The sequence below is a fragment of the Chlamydotis macqueenii genome, chromosome 3 (assembly GCF_036417535.1).
Source record: "Chlamydotis macqueenii isolate bChlMac1 chromosome 3, bChlMac1.mat, whole genome shotgun sequence".
NCBI classification, from domain to species: Eukaryota; Metazoa; Chordata; class Aves; order Otidiformes; family Otididae; genus Chlamydotis; species Chlamydotis macqueenii.
Window position 1 is genome coordinate 60,977,938 of NC_141558.1, and position 19,250 is coordinate 60,997,187.

The 19,250-nt window shown below is 41.1% G+C and overlaps 1 long non-coding RNA gene across 1 annotated transcript; it reads left to right on the forward strand.

Annotated features, from left to right (window-relative positions):
* Positions 1 to 712: 712 nt before the first annotated feature.
* On the forward strand, positions 713 to 17,821 carry LOC147601263 (uncharacterized). The gene is made up of 6 exons (XR_015258247.1): positions 713 to 804; positions 4,699 to 4,810; positions 4,932 to 5,007; positions 8,473 to 8,530; positions 11,144 to 11,431; positions 17,731 to 17,821. It is a non-coding gene; the product is annotated as an uncharacterized LOC147601263 (long non-coding RNA).
* Positions 17,822 to 19,250: the final 1,429 nt, after the last annotated feature.

Sequence of the window (19,250 nt, forward strand, 5' to 3'; positions counted from 1 at the left end):
TGAGTGATTTTGCATATATTCAGAAATGAGGAGAAACTTTTAGCTGAGCTGTCTACAGCCAGGAAACAGGGATGGAATTAGAGTGCCCTTCCTATGGTTGTCTCTATTATCTTATAAAAATCCATCATGTCGTTATTGACTGAGCTAGTATGATTGTGAATACAGATAATATTAGGTAGTCTTTGCCATAAGATCCTAATTACACAGTTTTATTACTTATTTTCCATGACCTGAAGTGATTGCTAGTGGAGGGTCCATTTCAAATATTTTGGTGCTTTTTTTTTTTTAACTTAAAGCAACATAGCTGTTTCTGAGACTTTTGTTGTGTATATGTTTGACAGGGGGTTGTCTACTTTTTTTAAAATTTATTTACATAACCCCAGCTAACTTCTTAAAATCTTTTCATTAGGAAGTTCAAGTGTTTCCATACATGGACTTGAGCTGTAATAGGAAAGTGAGGGGCGAGGAGGAGCACCCCAAGATGATGAGTGAAGGGAGGAGGACCAGATGTGTAGGAAAGAAAAAGTGATAGGTAGTTAAGCAGACTGGTCAACAATTACTAGTAGGTAGGGACAGGGCAGGAATAGCAAGAGGCTGAGTCAATGAGATCTAGGAGAACCTGATACTGAGCCTCAAGGCCCCTGTCTCAGCATTGATTTCTTGCCAATAATCTGTGAAACAAGTGGCAAAGTATATTTTTCATTGTCCTGTAGCACTGGTCCATAGGGAGGACAACTGTCAAGGGACAGAATTCAGTGGAGCAAAGATGCATGCGTACATACACATGCATGTGCTATCTGAAAGGCAGGTTATAAAGCTCCAGGTAATATTAGGAAGAAAAAAAAAAAAAGGTCTGCATATGCAACCCTATTCAGGTCTCGTGGCATGTATATATTATTTAAACACACAGCCATAGAACCTTTTAGGTTGAAAAAGGCCTTTAAGATCATCAAGTCCAACCATAAACCTAGCACTGCCAAGTGCGCCACTAAACCACGTCCCTAAGCATCACATCCACGTCTCTTAAATACCTCCAGGGATGGCGACTCCATCACTTCCCCGGGCAGCCTGTTCCAATGCGTGACAAACCTTTCAGTGAATTTTTTTCTGATATCCAATCTAAACCTCATGGTGCTGTTTCTACAGTCGTCTTGTGTAATTCAAAGGAAAAGCAGGCCAGCAGACACCGAAAATGACCCAGGGCTCTACTGTGAAGAAGGCTGCTGTGTATGAAAAAAGGACTAGTTTTATGGTTGAAAATGGTGATGTAGATTCTACCTCTGCCACTTTAGTTCCTGTGTGGAGGTTGCTGAGTCACTTAGAAATGTTCACAAAGAGTGGCTGGTGGTGATTTTTCATTTTCTGGGTGCACCAACTTGCCTGTGCCTTGTTCTGTAGAAATGCTAAACATCTACAGCTATTGAAATTTTGGTTTAAGCACATAAAGCTACAAAGCATGTGGGGTGTTGGTTTTTTTTTTGTTTGTTTTGGTTTTTTTTCTTTTTTTTTTTTTTTTCTTTCTTTCTGAAAAATAAAGTCCACAAGAGTCTCAGATTGCCTGGTCTACATGGATGGGTGCCTGTAGCTTGTGAGTTATACTGTCCCGAAGTGCAGAATGGGGAAACCAATCCCTTTCTGCTCGTAAAGGGCTTTAACCGGGGACGCACTTTGGGGTTTGGCGGGTGTGTCAGTGGCGGGCTGCGTGCCGGGCATCTCGTACGGGCTGACAAAACCAGCGCTGCCCGGGCACCGGCAGGGGTACCAGCGGCCGAGGCTCAGCCGGTGCCGGGCGCGTTCCGCGAGGCCCCGCCGCTGCCGGGAGGGGCGGGGGGCGCGGCCCGGGGCCCGGCCCCTCCTCTCAGCAGCGCTTCCCCGGCGGGGCAGGAGGTGGCACCCGTGCTACAGCTAAAGGGCCACGGCCCCCCCCCCCCCCCCCCCCCCCAAAAAAAAAAAAAAAAAAGCCCCTGGGCCGGCGAGGCGCCTGGCTCCCCGGGGCTGGGGTTATAGGAGCAGGTGCTGCGCTGATCCCAGCAAGCTGGCGACACAGGAAACAAATGTGAACTGAAACTCTTTAATGCCTTTGAATGCTGTCGATTTCTATGCGTATTTTCCAGTCTTGTAGCCTTGTAAAATCCAAGTCAGTCAGATGTTTAGAGTTTTACGGCACGTAGAAATGTGTTTGCATAAACCAAAGGACTTTGTTGCACAGCTGCGACTCCTTTAATCTGTTTTTCTCAGAGCTGTACCTCACAGAGCGAGCGCTCTTGCCTGCTTTCTTTCACAGAGATACTTTATGAACAAGGTGCAAACTTACAGAGCTTTGCGGGGTGCGTTTGAGTAGTCAGCTGCTTGGAAGTTCGCCTTTTACATTGTCAGTAGCACCATCTATGAGCCTAGAGAACACCGGTGCCAAATTAAGCACTTAAAGGACAATATAGACTTCAGATAAGAGCCAAGATAGGCGAAGGCTTTTTTTTTTTTCCCCCTGCTGCCTCAAGTGTCTGATGTATTACGGTGTTCAAAGCAGTTCAGTATGTTTATATTGTATTCACACATATGCAATATATTTGAAACATTCCTACCAAGGAGATTGTGGTAAAAACTGTAACGCGCAGCTTGCTGGGTTTCATTGTAAAGCAATATAATCTCCACATGTGCGAAGGCCAATGCAATATTTTATTTTTTGCTTACCCCAGGGAATGTGATATTAAATTTATCAGCTGAAGTATTTGAATGAGAACTCATAAATATTTTTTGAGGTGCATCAGTGGCGTACATGGGGAGGGAGAAGACATGCAGTCCTGGGTGAAGAGGAAGTAGTTAATACTTTTCATCCTCCTCTGTCATACAACAGCTATGCCTTGGCCTTCAGATGGAGTACTGGTAATTTTTCTCAGTGACTGAAAACAAGTTTTAAATTGGGGAGAATTTGTTAGTCACTGATTTTTATTGATAATTATTAACTGTATAGTACATGGACTTCAGATGTTGTTCACATTGGATACAGAGCTCTGGACACCTTAGGAGGGCTCTCCAAAAGAGATATCATTCTGAAGACATTTCAGATGCACAGGAGGGACTGCTGGCCTGCCCATTTATCTGATGCACTGTGATTGTAGGCACCCTAGCTGAGAAAGGTATTACCAAATCTAGGAGTCGTCTGCGCACTGTGTTAATGTAGTTATAAGTCTTCCAAGGCTTAAGCAAATATCTGTGCATGGCATTATCCTGTGGTGTTGTGTGATCTAGTCTCTTGGCTGGAGTTAATTTGGGCACCTCCAAAACAACTCCGGTGCTTTGGAACAATCCAAGCCATGCTGAATTAGCAGTTCTTTGTCATCGTTAGCTCAGTGTTCAGCTGCAGCCCAAATTGCCCGTATCAGGAAGGGTACTGAGAACATGACCAAAGATGATATTTGGCTAGTGTATAAAATCTTCTTGCCCCCACATCTTGAGTGTTGTATACAATTGGTCTCCACATATCAAGAAGAGCGTAGTTTTTTCTTTTTAAAAAAAAAGAGAAAAAAAGGTATGGAAAAGGACATCTGAAATTATTAAGGGGAAGTAATAGCAGGTTTATGATCTCACTTCAGTTTGGATAGAAGGCTGAGTAGGGGTGAAGCTGATTTACAAAATCAAGAAGACGGCACAGAAGATGAATGGTAAACCTGTTTACTAAATCCTACAACAGTAGATCAGGGAACATGCATTGAAACTGATAGGATGTAATTTAAAACAGGTTTTTAAAAGTGCCTTTCTTCAAAGCATGTGATAAACTTCTGCAGCTTGCTGTTTCAGGAAAGTGTGGACTCAGAACACATCAAGAGGTTCAAAATAGATTAGGTAAATTAATGGATAAAATGTGCAAACCAGATACTTTTGGCATAGGCAGCAAGGTTCCCTCTGACATCTGAGATCTAATAGCAAGGTGCAGAAGAAGCATGAGGATTTGACCTCAGATAGTGGCTTGTTTCACGTGCTCTCCCTAAGCAATTTCTGTAACAGCCACTGCAGGAGACAGAAAACTGGGTGATGGACATTGGTCTCACCCTGTGGGGCATTTCTGATAGGAAAAGATGTAGTGGACATAGAATCATAGAATGGTTCGGGTTGGAAGGGACTTTCAAAGGTCTTCTAGTCCAACCCCCCTGCAAGGAGCAGGGACATCCCCCACTAGATCAGGTTGCTCAGAGCCTCATCCAACCTGGCCTTGAATGTTTCCAGGGATGGAGCATTCACCACCTCTCTGGGCAATCTGTTCCAGTGCTTTACAACCCTCTTTGTAAAAAATTTTTTCCTAATATCTAAACATGCTCCCAAGGGTGCTAAAATAGTCCAAATGGATGCCTAAAACCTCTGATTTCATGGTCACAAGCTTAAAAAGGTACAAAATGAATTCTTAGCACTTGCAGTGAAAGCAAGCCAAGAGAGGGTGACTACTTCAATACTTTGGAAGTCAAGAAGCTAGACTTTTTCAGGAATCTGCTCTGTTAGAAGCTGGCTCAAAACTGAAGGCTAGCAGAGACTCAAGGTTGCTCAGGGTGGTAGATTATAAAAGTGAAAGAAACAATAAGCCTTTTTACTATCTTTTAAGTTGAGAATATTAGAACTGTGAACATACCTAATCCAGTTAGCTTTCTAGATACTTGTAGGTAATCTTATTAAAAAGCTCTTGTGTTTTTTTTTTTTCCCTCTGAGGTTGCTCCTGTTTTGCAGTGGACATACCTTCTGTGCCTTTGTCATCTTGGGAATTGCATTGCTGTGTTGCACTTCACTTGGGACTACTTATCGAGCCAGCTCAGAAACTGAAGTCAGTCCAGGGCTGACTTTGGCACTACTGCCATCTCTTGCCCTGTGCATATATTGCCTTTGTGCACCAGGATGGGCTATTTCTAAAAGGAGTTGAAAGTTGGTTTTTTTTCACTCCATAGAATATTTAATGACCCAGGCCTGCCCATATTAGACACCAGCTCTTCTCTCTCCATGATATTTCATCCAGCAGAAAAGGTGAGCCTGCACTTTTTTGTTATAATAGTGAGGGAGCGCTTGGCACTTCAGAAGACATTTCTCCCTTTGATCTAAAATAGCCCATGAGCACTGGCTTCTCTGGCACACTGCAAAGTTCACCAGTTCTCTTAAGTTTTTCTGAGAGGAACAGAATTGTGAAGGTGGTGAAAGGGTGAGTGGGGGCAAGGATTTATTTGTTTTTTTTCTTTCTCTTAGCTGTTGTTGGCCTGAGATCTGAGGAGTGAAGCTAAATTTGTAATTTGTAAAGACTGTATTTTAAAATATTTGCCAGTTGCTCCAGAGAATAAACCAAGGATTTTTATCCAGATGAGAAGAAATGAAAATAAATAAACATGGATCCTTTTCACCTAATTTACGATCTGCAAATATGGTTCCTCCTCAACCTGCATGATTAACTCTCTTCAGTCAAGAGTGACCATCTTGATTACATCTTCTATCAATAAAAAGCCATGAAACCCTTTTTTTTTTTAATAAGAGAAAAAAATCCAACAATATCAGATAACTGTAGTGTAGATTGTTTTGCCATTTATACCAGGATTTCAACCATATTACAGCCAATGTATGAATTACAGTACCTCATCTTTAACATCACTGTCAGATTTAGTATAGACAGTTTAATGGAAATTACCCTTACTCATACCAAATTGCAACCCAGTAGAGCTGGAAATCTTTTTTTGAAGGGGCATGATACTACTTGTTCCAACTGGTACTTGTTATGATACAGCTTTAGTTTTCAACCATGTGGATGTATCGAGAGGTATTAGAAAGAGATTGTTTAAACTGTTGCATTTCATTAACTTTTTTGAAGACCATTTTGTTCTTTTAGAAACACTTTGTGGCTTAAGTGCTTGTAGAGGATAGCTGATTCCCAAAGGCAAAGGTGCAGCAGTTCTGTGATAAAGTCTCTGTTCAAACTTATTATCCCAGCCTCAGAAATGTGTTTTCACTAAGCTAAGAGTGTGATAAGCTGAAGGAGAGGGTACAGAGCCTAGGCATTTGGCAGTGCTTCCACTGGAGCTGCTGTGCCGGGATAGAGGTGGAGGTTCATGAAGTGAGGTGTTCTTTTGAGTCTATCATGTCTCAGCTACTTTACAATCTCTGGAGGGTCCTAGGCAGAGTTTCTACGAGCTGTGCCTTGGTGTTCACCAGATAGTACATGTGCTGCAGATGTTTTAGGCTGATCACCTGAAGTTTGTGATAACTACAACACATGGTATGTTTTGGATGATCTCAATAGTAAGTATAGTATCTTATTTCTGAGGCATTTTTGCTGCATGAAGCAATAAATTCAATTCTGTCATCATTAGGCAGGTGTTTATATGTACTGCAAGACTTTAATCTCTCTCCAGGGAACAAAATACTTTAGGGCCCCATTCTACAACTTGGCATTTGGTTTGCATCTCTGGCATGTTCCTGTTTCTCTCTATGCCAGGAGAGCAAGCATGGTTTTATGGTTAGGACACAGGTCTTGGATCATTTTCCAGCTTTGCCAGTGATGACTGTGAAACCTAGAGCAAATCTATCCCTTTGCTCACCAACTACAAAGAGTGAGGGTAATGTGGCTTTTTTTTTTATATCTGCTGTGTATTTCATCTGCTTAGCTTGGAAGCTCTTTAGGACATAGACTGTGTTGTGTTAGATGTATGTATCATGGCTCACAGTCCTTGATAGACCTGTACAAAAAATCTCAGGCAATAATGGAACAGAAGTTTAATCTACAGAATATGTCGTACAGTGTCCCCCAAAATACAAATGCCTTGCCATCATCCTGTACTTAGAAAGTCATATGATGTGCCAACTAGAGATACATCATTGTGATGTGACTGCTGTAATGTTTGGGTTTGAGAGAGTCTCAGTGTGTACCAACTCTGTTTTCCTAAACCAGGTTTATGTAGGTGGTGAGCTGAATTATAACTGGATTGTGAAATAATTTTTTTCCAGACCTACCCAAGTCTCATCCATGTGATATCTCCCTGGTTCCTGTAGGGAATCCTGGTGGTCCCTCGGGTTCTCTGTCTCCGAGGGGCTGACTGTTTCTAGCTGCAGCAGTTACCAGATCTGAAGGCAGTTTGCAGCATCTGAATGGCCTGGAAAAGCCAGAGTCTGCTCGTTGGTAGTTGTTGAGCAGTTATTAGTGAAACTTTGTGCTGAAACTTAGTGAAAATTATTTGGGTAGCTATGAGAAAATTACTAAAACAAAGAGCAGGGTGGAAGGAAATGCCTTGAAGGTGCTTTGAGTAGAGAGCTTAGAAGCCCAGTGGCTCTTATAATCAGAAAATGGCTTCAGGGAAAAAAAGAATAGCAATTTAAGAGTTTTGGATCCTGGGAGAAAGCTCACTAAGAAATTCAACAGGTTCTCGCAAGATAATTTTGGTATGCTGCATAGATTTGAAGCAGCCCAGCCATAAAAGCAATGTTAAAACAATTATCTCAAGGAATTGTGGTCAACTGAAAAAAATAAATAAACATTTCCAAGTAAACTTCCCGTACTTAGAAGATAGTATGGTAGGATAACATTAAGGCAAACAGAAAGACTATGAGAAGTCCAAACAAATCTTTACAGCTTTAAACATGAGCTAATTTGTTGTATGCATAGGCAAGACAGCAGCTACCAATTGCATCAAGCAGTTAATGTTTTCTTTTAGCTATATTAAAAAAGAAATTATTCCATTACATTAAGATAATATTCTTTGTTTTACTCTTGAAAACATTTACAAATTCATTATATTATAAAATTTGTTGTAGTCTAATACTTCAGAAATCTGTACTGATACAAAGGAGAAATTTCTACATTGTTATTTTGCAACTTTTAATTTGTCTATTTAATGAAAAATACACTATAATCTGTATTTCTTTTTCCTGGGCAGCCTAGGAAAACAAAATTGTTTTCTTTCCTAACTCCTTCACTGCATGTGTTCACACATGTATAGGTGCACATGTGCACACGCATGTGTTTCCCTCCTCAAAGGAGGTCATGTACTTGCAGATACTTATGTTATCTCTACCCATTTGCTTCTTGACATTAGTAGTAATGATGTCAGAGTTTCACATACTCATTTGTGCTTAAAAATCTGAAGTCCTTAAGAATTTTTAAATGTTCAGTACTTTAATTCGGTATATTTTTATTTTAGCCAAAAAAATGTCCATTTCATTAGCTATTTTCTGTGTTAGGAAAGTACTGTAGTGGTGACTTCAACTGACATCTGCTGAACGAATCCAGCCCTTTCAATTTCTCTATGTAGATAGTGTCCCTTCTGCCCTGTGCAGCCGGGCATGCTAAAGTCTTGGGGCAAGAAGGAGAGGAGACAGCAGAGATCCTGATCTGTAGTTCAGTGGATACAATCTTGAACTAGGAATGGTGAGAGATAAGTTTGATCCTTGAAGTCCAAGTAATTTCTTGGGACTTTGTTGTGGTGCTTTTTTTTTTTCAATGATTCTGTAAAGAAAAATGCAGAAGCAGTCCATGGGACAAAATGCCAGGAATGCTACTGACTTCCTTCTGGTAAGTGCCCTGATCTCTTCCTTATTGTCTCTGTTTATGACTTCAAGGCTGGTTTATCAAACCTATGTATCTAGAACATACAGTTACCACCCCTGACTCACTTATTGCCAATGGAAAACAAAAAATGGGGGTCACTCCATCTCATCTTAAAATAGGCATTTAAAAGGATGAACGAAAGGAAGCACCTACTCCTCAGGAACTGCAAAGGGAGCCTCTGATGACCGAACCAGACGTCTTCATACCTCTGGTACATGGGGCCTTGTGGTGCTGTGAACAGAGCCACCTCAGGCCAGGTCTGGGTCATAGTTCCCCATTTAAGTAGCCCTGACTTAATATGTTACAGAAAAAGTCTGAGTTGAATGACCTTTAGCTTTCTTTTTCCATGTTTTTTTTTTTTTCCTACAGTCTTAGTAGCAGCCACTAATGTTTGTCTCTTCTCCAAATTTGATAAGAATGGGGAGAATCTCCCTCCTTAAAAAATAAAAAAATACAGGAATTCCCACAGAGAAAGAAGTGTGTTGTGCTCTGTTAGTGAGCTGTATGTGGGGGAAGGCACTGGAAGAGGATCGAAGGCAGGACCAGTGCTTAAAAATAGTGTGTAGACAGTACCAAATGACTGCTTTACCCTGACCACAACCACCTAAAAACTGTTCAAAGTTGCAGTTTTGCTCTCAGCATGCAAGCTGGATATACCCCAAAGCTCAAATTGCAATCCATGAGACTGCAAACCCACACGGCTGGTAAAGTATGCTGAAATTCAGTTAAACAAATCCCAGTAAATGCAGTCACACTGTAACTGCCTCTACTTTTAAAGGAAGAACTAGCAAGTAGATGTACATGGTTCGGCCCTTCATCCTTACTGTCTTCAGTGGAAGGTGACATGGAAACTCTTAAATCAGGTTTGGAGATTATTTAGTTCTAGAAATAAAATTATTTGGAATGAAAACACCTAATACAACAGAAGATCCTTGCCACCACTTCCACAGCATATTTATTCAGGATGGTATGTTCTAAAAAGTAATGGCTAGAGTGTTTCCTCTCCTCTAAAAAGCTCTGAAAGACACAAAGGCCACTCAGTTTCTCCCAGATGCATAATAAGCGATCAGAACTGTGTGCCCACCTGTTGTTAAACCAGCTACTAGGACTTGGAGTTGCATCTAGCCGTAGCAACATATAATATGGGCAAACCCGTAAACATGTCTAACTCCAGGAAAGATGAGAAATTTTGCTTTATCCAAATATAGGAAACAAAGTGACACTACAAAATGCAGAACATAAAAGGTCTAAACTCTTTTCACTCCAGATTGGTGCCAAGATCAGTGTGGTACGGGGAAGATGCAACTCTGATCCAAATTGTGAGCCACATGAAGGGAAGAAGGAGGAAAGAACTAAAGGGCATTTGCTGCACAGCTGAACCTCTTTCAGGTGACACCACCTTCGCGTTGTGCTCAGCAATGCCAACTGCAAATCGCCCAACAATTCTGGTAGATGTACCCATGCCACAGATCAGCCCTAGTGTCTGAGTTACCCAGTCTTAATTTTATACTTCCTGATTAATTTCTTCTGAATTATTTAATTTGTCAATCCTGAGGTAAAGAAGTGATTAGTAGCTCTATTATAGCAGTGATGCTCTCAATAAAGCTTGGAGCGCTCCTGATTCAGCTGTGGCAGAGATGCTCAGGCTCCCTCATCCTAGGGTAAAACTAAAGCTTCAAAAACAAATACCAAAAATCTTCTCTATAGTCTTTTCTCTCACCTGCCTATAGTACCAAAACTATCTCGTATCTTTGGGTTTTGGCAAAGCAGAAGTTGGTTTCTGTACTCCCTTTTATGTCATCACAAACAGGCAACTACTAAGAGCACTTGTATGAGTAGGAACAGTCCCTAAATGCAGCCTGGTGAAATTAACTGCAGGGCCAAGTCTCCCCTTAGAGCAGGAAATCACTCAGCTGACAGTATTATAAAACTATAGTTATTAAGTGGTTTTCCAGTAATTTTTTCAGTACTCAGCAGAAAACATTATCATAACTGATATACATTAATTTTCTCTTGTTTGTTTGTGTATATAGTGTAACTTCCATTAAAGTGCCATTACATTTACGAAAGGGATTCTATAAAAATGACCTGGTGGTCTTCCAAATTTATTCTTTCAATGGCTGCAGATCAAATTTGCCTACTTTAAACAATATTTTTAAAAATTGACAGTGTTGCTGATCCCACCTGGAATCAAGTTGTGTTCTTCTGTGCTGCATTTATAATGAGGACGATTTAATTATTTAGCTGACAGTGTTATTAATGATGTGCAAGAGAGAATAGAGTCTGGCCCACCAAGCCTTTTTCCCTTTCCATCTCGCCCTCCCAGGAGTTATCGTAATTGTAGGGTGTTAACAGTGGAAAAATCTGTGTTGGTTAGTTGAGTGGGGAGGTATATCTGGATGACAAAGACAGCATTCGGTGGGAAAGTGCCATACTGAAGTTTTTCTGATCATTGTGATGTTTTAAGGCTAATGAGAATTTAGTACATATGTTGAGTGAAAAGATTTAGGCATCTTGAATCAATGAGAAACTAGCTTCATTCGTGGTTGTCTTCTGTTTCCTTCCACCTTGACTCAGGAGAACTTCTGTAAGAGCAACCTGCAGCCCTAAATCCCACCTCAGATTTTTGTGTGTTACTGTTGGACATTGCCCAGGATCCATTAGAAGGCTGCTTCATCGCACATCATGGCTGTGTTGCTTCACTCCCCTCCACTCCCCCTCAACACTGGAATCGTTTGCTGGCCGTTACACAGCTTCCCCAGAAGTAATATGTCTGTCTGCATTCAAACATTTTGCATATACAGCTTTGTCAGCTAAGAGCATGGGAAGAGGAGAAACATACCACTAATTAAATCGTCAGTTCTGGTAAATGTTCATATACCAGCAAAAGGCTCTATTGAGAGGTATAACTTATGTCATTTGGGTAGCTGGTATAAACACTGTTAGCAAAAAGTCTCTTGCCAGTATACACGACATCTCCACTCGGAGAGTTTGTTATGAAAACTACGTCTGCAAAGATCTTACACTACAGTGAAGGCCCTAGCCACAAGGTGGAAGAACCATTACATTGAAAGTTAAGTTTCAGTTTTTCTAGTCCGGAGTAGAGTCTGAAACTGCATGAAATTGGGATGAATGGGCCCCCAATATCTCCTAACACTTTAAATGGTAGCTTGGCCTTTAGAGCAGATGCTTTGCAAATGTTGTCTCTGTCTGGAAGCTTCTCATCACTCTGCCTCCAGACTCTGATCCAGAGCGCACAGACTCCAGCAGAAGAGCTTCCGCTGACTCTTTGGGCAGTCTTGCCCTCTAGTTTCTTCCTCTAATTTTGTTGACTGGAGATGGTGTGAGTACTTCTGTTTTTTCCTGGTATACGAGAGTGCCTGTGACTGAACGAAGCAAACATCTCTGGGCAGCGGCGAGGCACCTGAGGCTGGTGTGTGGGCGTTGGGCAAGCAGCAGGTCTGTAAAGCCACTGGTGGGAAGGGGAAGAAGTGTAGTTGCACTCTGTCCCATGTGCCTGTGGGCTGCCGTGACACGTCCCAGTGATTTTCCTGCTGGTGCTGCTAAATGCTTACTTGATGCAAAAAGTGAAATCTGGAAATCAAATACAGGGGGTGTTCAGGATAACAGCCTTTCCACAGAGCACACCAGGCAGGGCCCAATAGCAGGACATCAGGCTTAGTGCCCCCAGTCTTCTGTCAGGCAGCGGTGGACATTTCCAGTGGTTTGTATAAGTAGAAAAAATCAGATCAGAAATATTTCCCTTCTGTCCAACCTAGAACATCTAGACTTTGCTGAAGTCATTAGAGCAGTCATTTCGCTGTGAACTAAATGGCAATTAGCAGAATGAGGCCACACTAGAAACAGGATGCATGACTGAAATTTTTAAAACCCATGGTGATCCAGACAAACCGGGAGTGAAGCGCAGAAGAATAAAAGCTCCTGTTCACACAGGTTTCATAGCTTTACTTGCCAACAGGAGGGAAATGAGTCTTAACATAAGCTACGTTTTGAGGGAAATGCACACATGGATTGACCAATGTATTAATTATAATCAAATTAAAGGAAAATGTTATTACATATTTTAGACAATCCCTAGCAGTGCTGCTGCTATCACTTTTAGTGTCTGGAAATTAAAGAAAAAAAAGTAAACCCACAATTTTCACTGTTTGTTTGCTTTTATGTGTATCTGTTTAATTCGGTTTAGACTATGAGATTACTAGACTTGTCTGGTTCACTTTCTTTTATGGGCAGTGCAATGTTCTGGTTTTCATATCCTATAAAAGTAGTGATGCCACAAAATTACAAGGGAAATGCTTCGGTCCCTCAGTATAGATATAATTAAATCCAACTGAAGTATTTTCATTGCCTGAGATGAGGAATCTTAAATAAAATACATAAGCCACTCAGGTAATAACATAAAGATAATTTTAAACACCATATTATCAGATATTGATGAGGATTTTCAGTTACGTATTTAAATTTAAATCTTTTCTTTAATAAAACATACAGTGATTATCATATTGTATAATGCCTACAACCAGCTATACCTAACAGGACTGCTGCGCTGCTCTAATGGCATGAACCACAAAAGCAAAACCTGAGTGTTTTATTAATGTCAACAAACTCCCAGATGAAATTACAGTCTTACATGCACTGTTTAGTTGTATGCTGTTCATTATAACATACGACAAAAAATATGCTTCTATTAAAAATGCGCAGATGAGAATATGTGTTGTTGAAGGAGACATTTAAAGAGCAGAGAGGATCTATTGCTGCAAAGCAGAGTAATTTTCAGTGCAATAGCTTTTCAGGTGTATTTGCAGGATGATGGGGACTTGGATTCAAGCTCTGAAAGAAATACAGAGCTTCAGGCTCAGTAGAATATTTCTGGTTTTGTCTCTTCAGCTGCATTTTTTTGTTTGTTTTGTTTTGTCTGCCTTTAGAGAAATCTGGCCACCTCCAGAGAAAGTGTGAGCTGGAGTACAGCACTGAGAAAATTTGTGAAGTAAAGCACGAGGTGCTGGCCAGGGACGTCCTTCAGGACTTCATAACAGAGCGGAGGGCACTTCTAGGATGTTTTAAGGATCATTATTTTGTAAAATTTCAAAACAAGTCAAACATCACAGATTCCAAAGTTCAATGTGCTGTCTGTGCAGTTGTGTTTGCCATCTTTTTAGAAAAGTTCCAATGTAAAAAAGAGCTTTTTCCCAGCTTAAAACAAAATTGCGACTGGAAAGCAATGCGATGAGAAAAACATGGAGCTAAATTTTACCAAGTAAAAGTGTTTTCTGAGTTGAAACTAGCTCGGGAACCCCCTAAGTATTTCAAGGGATTGTCAGTGCTTCAAATGCCTCAAAGTTCACCCATCTATAATTAAATAGATAGACTTTCCAGTATTTACAAGTATAATGGCTGCACAGGCAGAGAGGAGAGGTAAAAGCAGAAAAGGCTGAACCTGGGGAGGCAGTTTGCAATCCCTTAGAACCCTCAGGAGAGATGTTAATTCTGTGGAGATGAGAGATGTCAGCTCTGGGGATGACCAGAAGAGTTCAGAAGTTCACTCCAGGGAAACAGTAAGATGGGCTCTACAGGGAGAACAGTGCCATGTTGTGGGTTTAATTCCCCCATGCTATATCAGAAATAGGGTGATAGCATTGTAGGATGGTCCTTTCTGTAGCTCTTACAGCTGTTTAATTCCCCTATCCTAGAGAACTGGAAGGCTTACATCTATGGAGCTGGCTTCTCCAGGTGCCCTTTATGCACGAACAACAGTGGTGGAAAGAAATGTGATATGCATGTGGGCTAAAGAAGGAAAACACTCCTTTAGATTCCATGCTGCAGCGAGGAGATGCTCAGTGAAGATTTCTGTGGTGTGCACTGCAAGTCTTTGTGTGGGAGTTGTGTGTCTGGGGACATAAATTCCACCTCCCTGGCCCCCTCCATTTGACTGCTAACATGTGACCACAAATGCAAGCAGCTGCTGTCATCAGCAAGGGCAGTTTCTTTGAATTTCTGATCCAGCATCAATCTCATCATCTGCTTTTCTTCTGAGCTAGACATGCATGGAGCTGTCTTTCAGACATTTTGAACCTGCCTTAGTGGAGGGAAATCAGGGCATGCCTTGGGTTGAATGATGGGCAGTATCAACTGTACATGGAGGACAAGCTTCAATTGCTTCTAAATGGGCAGCATGGAAATTAGGTTCATTTGCAAGTCAGCAAGATATTTTAAGGGCAAAGACTAGGAAATTAGCTTGAGCTGGGAATAAATCTTTTCATCAGGTTAATCTTGTGTTTTCTTTGCTTTAGTGAAGCAGGTTTCATCCCTGTGTCTCCTCAGACATAGTCCCCTAGATTTTTTTCATAAGTTTTCCTCAGGTACAAATCCAAATTTAAAGCTTTGTTTTTCAGAAAAAAAAAACAACAACAACAAAAAAAAAAGAATGTAGAATGATGATGTTTTCCTGTAAAGTTTCTATTTTGTATTTTTCATTGTAATTTCTATTCCGTAATTCCATGACATGTCAGTAGACGTTTGTTTCAGGATAGCAGAAATACTGCCATAGCATGTAATAGTTGCAATATTTCATTTTCCATTTTTAAAATTCAAAGAGCCTGCTTTGTGCTGAGTGAAGTATCAAATCCTCTTTTCCATAGTGAATATCTCTTCTTCATCTTCTAATGAAACCACTTGATAACTTTCCATAACAGGCACACTTATGGCTAACGGGAACAAGCGTAAAAATATAAAACCACAAATGAAATTTAAAATGAAATCTCAATTTGCAGAAGAACATTATCTGTTTTTCAAGGCAAACGCCAGAAAAGCAGAACATTTTTAGAGAAATGTTATTATAATTCAGAATTCAATTGGGGGGGAAAAAAGAGCTTTAAAAGCTTTCTGCAAATATGACTTTGCTATCCTCAACAATTTTCACAAGGGGACTAAAGCAATAATAAAACCAGGCGTGACACAAACCCCTGCCCCACTCCCTGATCCCTTCTGAAATCTCTTGGTGCTGCTCCTGTCTGCCTACAGTTGGGCGGTGGGTAATTCTTGAGAGAGCTAAAAGTAGCAGGTGAGAGGGTTAAATAAGCTTCTTAAACAATTTCCATCCTGCCACTGCCCTGTTTTAAAATCCCTGAATTACTCACCAGCAGAACTGTTTATTTCATTATTAAAATGAGGCTGCAGGGCTCTCCCTTCTCCCACCCACGCATGATGTTCACAGAAGGAGAACTACTCCCACGTGATTACAAGGTCTGCTATTAAGTGTGAACTTCATATTTAATTGTAATTGCTAGCAAAATATAATTTAACAGCAAAGTATGCTGAATTTGTAACAAAGTACCCCTTTTATTTGAGCAGGAATATGGATGCTGCCCAAATATATCCGCATGGTTCCAATTAAGTGGAGGAATGTTTAATGTAAAACTCAACTTGATGAAAATAACTGAAGTTTCTGACAAACCAATAAATTGGAGTCTAGAAAGCTCTGTGTGTACAGTACAGTCAGGGAGGGGCAACACCCGCTGGGTCATCAATTTTGGTGCAGTCTTCCTGTTCGTTTATGCTAAAATAATACTATGTAGGTAATTCAATTTCTCCCCAGCTGTAAACATAGAGAGGCATGCTGGATGCAGATCTGGCTGAGGATGGAGGTGGGGCCTGGGCTGACTCTTTAGACCTTGTGCAATTTCCAGGCTGAAATTTTGAGAAACTTGAAAACCAGAGTTGCTTCCTCTTCCTTTTCTTCATCATCTTCTTCTTTGTCTTAATCTCCTTCATCTTCTTCTTCTCTTTGAGGGCTACCACATCAACAGTTGTCAAAAGGTCCCACAAAATATCCACTCAGAAGATCTGAGCATTTGTTGATGGAGATCTGAACGTAGGGGTCCCCATAGGAACTACCAAGGATGCTAGACATGCTGCAGGGAGACTTGCTGCCAGCAAGATCTGCTCCTCTCAGCCCCCATTGTTACTGGCAGGTCCCACCTCAAGGTTTTGTTTAAGCTCAAGGTAATACTGGAATCAAATTTTGATCTTGGATACAGCTATGTAAAGCTGGATGTGCTGCATTGACTGAGTCCAGAGCGTGGCCCTCTGCCTAATACAGGTTTTGGTTTTTTTTTTTTTTTTTAATGGAATTCCTGAATTACAAACCTAAAGCTGTAGTGGTTAATACCACATACATTAAGGAGGAAAATTGTGGTGAACTGATTGTTTTAGCAACATTGATGTTGTGTATAAAACATACAGTCCTTTTTGGGAATCCTGCCTTCAGGAAAAGGAGAGGATCAGGGCTATAGAAGCAGCACGAATCCCTGGAGAACTGGAGCTGAGGGATGCTGGGTGTGTCCTTGCAATGGGAGCTGCTGTGTGTGGTAAACAAAATAGTTTTTTGTGATCACAGATACATCGTCCTCAGGAAGCAGAGAAGATAGGCTAGGTGAGGTGGGTGCCAAACAAAGGCAATAGATTACGAAATTTTTACCTTTTCACTGCTACTGTTACCAGACTGTTCCTCACTTTTCTCCACGGGCACGTCTGTGGGCACCACAGGCTCAGCCTTTCAGAGGTCGTTACATGCCCAAAGGGTTTCACCAGTAACTGGACCAGTGTCTGTAGAAGGGACTCACTCTCGAGTACCCCAGCTGAACCCATTGCACTTAAACAGCTTGAGAGGAGAGCGAGCTGGGAAACCACCTGTGCTGTTTTGCGTCTCCTTATCCTCCTCTGAACCACCCATCCGTGGTCTACCTAATCATCTTTTTTTTCACTGCAAAATTCATCTTATATGCTCATTTCCCCTCACTCTTGCTCTATCTTACCTACTGACATGATGACCTCCTCAGCAGTGTTTTCTGTACGTCTAGGATAGTGCCCGATCTAAGCCAGGCCATGACGTACTCTTCTGATACGCGTAAAAATTTATCTCAGTTAACATAAATTGTGCCGTAGTTCTGCTCAGGGCTTGTGTGCAGGCTATTTCTCTAAATTCAGCTGGCATCTTTTCTTACTCAGGTGTATTGCTAAAGGCTCTTATGCAAGGGCTGTTTTGTTTCTCCAGCCCCACTCCTCTCTCCTCCCCACCTCAAGAAACAGCTTTGTAAGACAGAAGAAAAGCTGGCTAATTAATTTACCCTTTCCTCTCCTCCTAGGAGAGATCTCTTTACACTTGAAATGGAGCGTGCCAGGTTACTCTTACTCTCCCAAGGCCAACAGAAGAGCAGACTTTAAAACAGGGTTTTGTAAGTACCTATGTTTGCTAGAAATATTTAGCTTCTTAGTCCTGTGACCAAAGCAAATCATTCATTTGAGCAGAATACGATGGGCTTTTATTTCCCATTATGGGAAATATAATCCGTGTGATCCTGAGAGTGTCGTTTGGTGGCTGACGTTTGAGGGTCAGTTCAAAGTTATTGTCAGCTGTCTCCTGCTCTTGCCTTCCATTTTCTGTCTGGTCTCTTAATGGGAGTCTGCTACAGTCAGCATTTAAGTGTCCTTTTTAAGGGTAAAATGTTATTTTTGCCAATTTTTCTTGTAACTACAAATTCAGAATGCTCTTGCTCAGGTCATTTTGAAATATGGTGACAGAAATATGGACTAAATGATCAGCAGTGACTCAGAGGATCTAATATGTATTTAAGAAAATCAGGATATATTGTTCTATTTTCCCAGAAGCTTAATAACGAATAACCATAAACCTGGCATGCTTATATCAATCTCTGTACAATATTACAGTTTGCACTCAAGACTTGAAGTATTTTGTCAGTGCCAGCACTGGTTGGTTTGTGCCTTTTACATTTCTTCTATGCTAGACAGGTCAGGACGTAAACCATGTGCTATTTTCTTATTGCGCAGAAACAACAGCTAGAAGATAACGCAGAGAGAGAACAGACCACATTTGTATTTTCTACTGTTGAAATACCATCAACAAGTTCTGTTTACATAAGATATTTCTACACTGTGGAAGACACTTTTTGTTGATATGCCAGAACTTTAAATTGGTACTTAAGGAATAGTTTGACATTTTTCTTTGTTACCTTTATCTCAGAGTATAAACTTACTCATGAAATTGGACAAAAAGTAGCTTGATAACCAGGAGCAAGTTAAAACATCAGCATTTAGGCTTAGACACATCAGTAAAGATACTGTAGAGGAATGGTTATGTCTGAGACTTGTATTTAACTCCTTGCGAGTGTCCTTTGTCATGGGTACCCGATCCAGCAGAGCTCGCTGGCTGCAGGAGCCGTCCATCAGCAGCTGGAAGCTGCAAGGGCAGAAGTTACTCTGAGATTGTCTGGTTCTTTCCCTGCAACAGTCCTTAAAGTAGAGACTTGGGAACTTTTTGTGCTGGCAATGACAACAGCATCATCAGCATCTTTTCCACCCAGTGAGGTAACACTGAGCTGGAAATAAGTCTCTGTGTTCTGAGCATTTTCTTGCTTTAGAGGGGCTTCATAGCAGGTGCAGCTGCATCACTTCTCTGGTGGCCAGCCTAGCTAGTACCTCAGTAATGCAACCATGTGGCTTGTTCTGTGGCTATGCGTGTATTTTAACATCTTCTTTACATCCTGGTATTGAAGATTAAACATCTCTTCTGTGCTTTTCCAAAGGCTTTACCTAACTCCTTCAGGCCTGTGCACACACAAAACCAAATCCCGCTCTGCCATCGGTG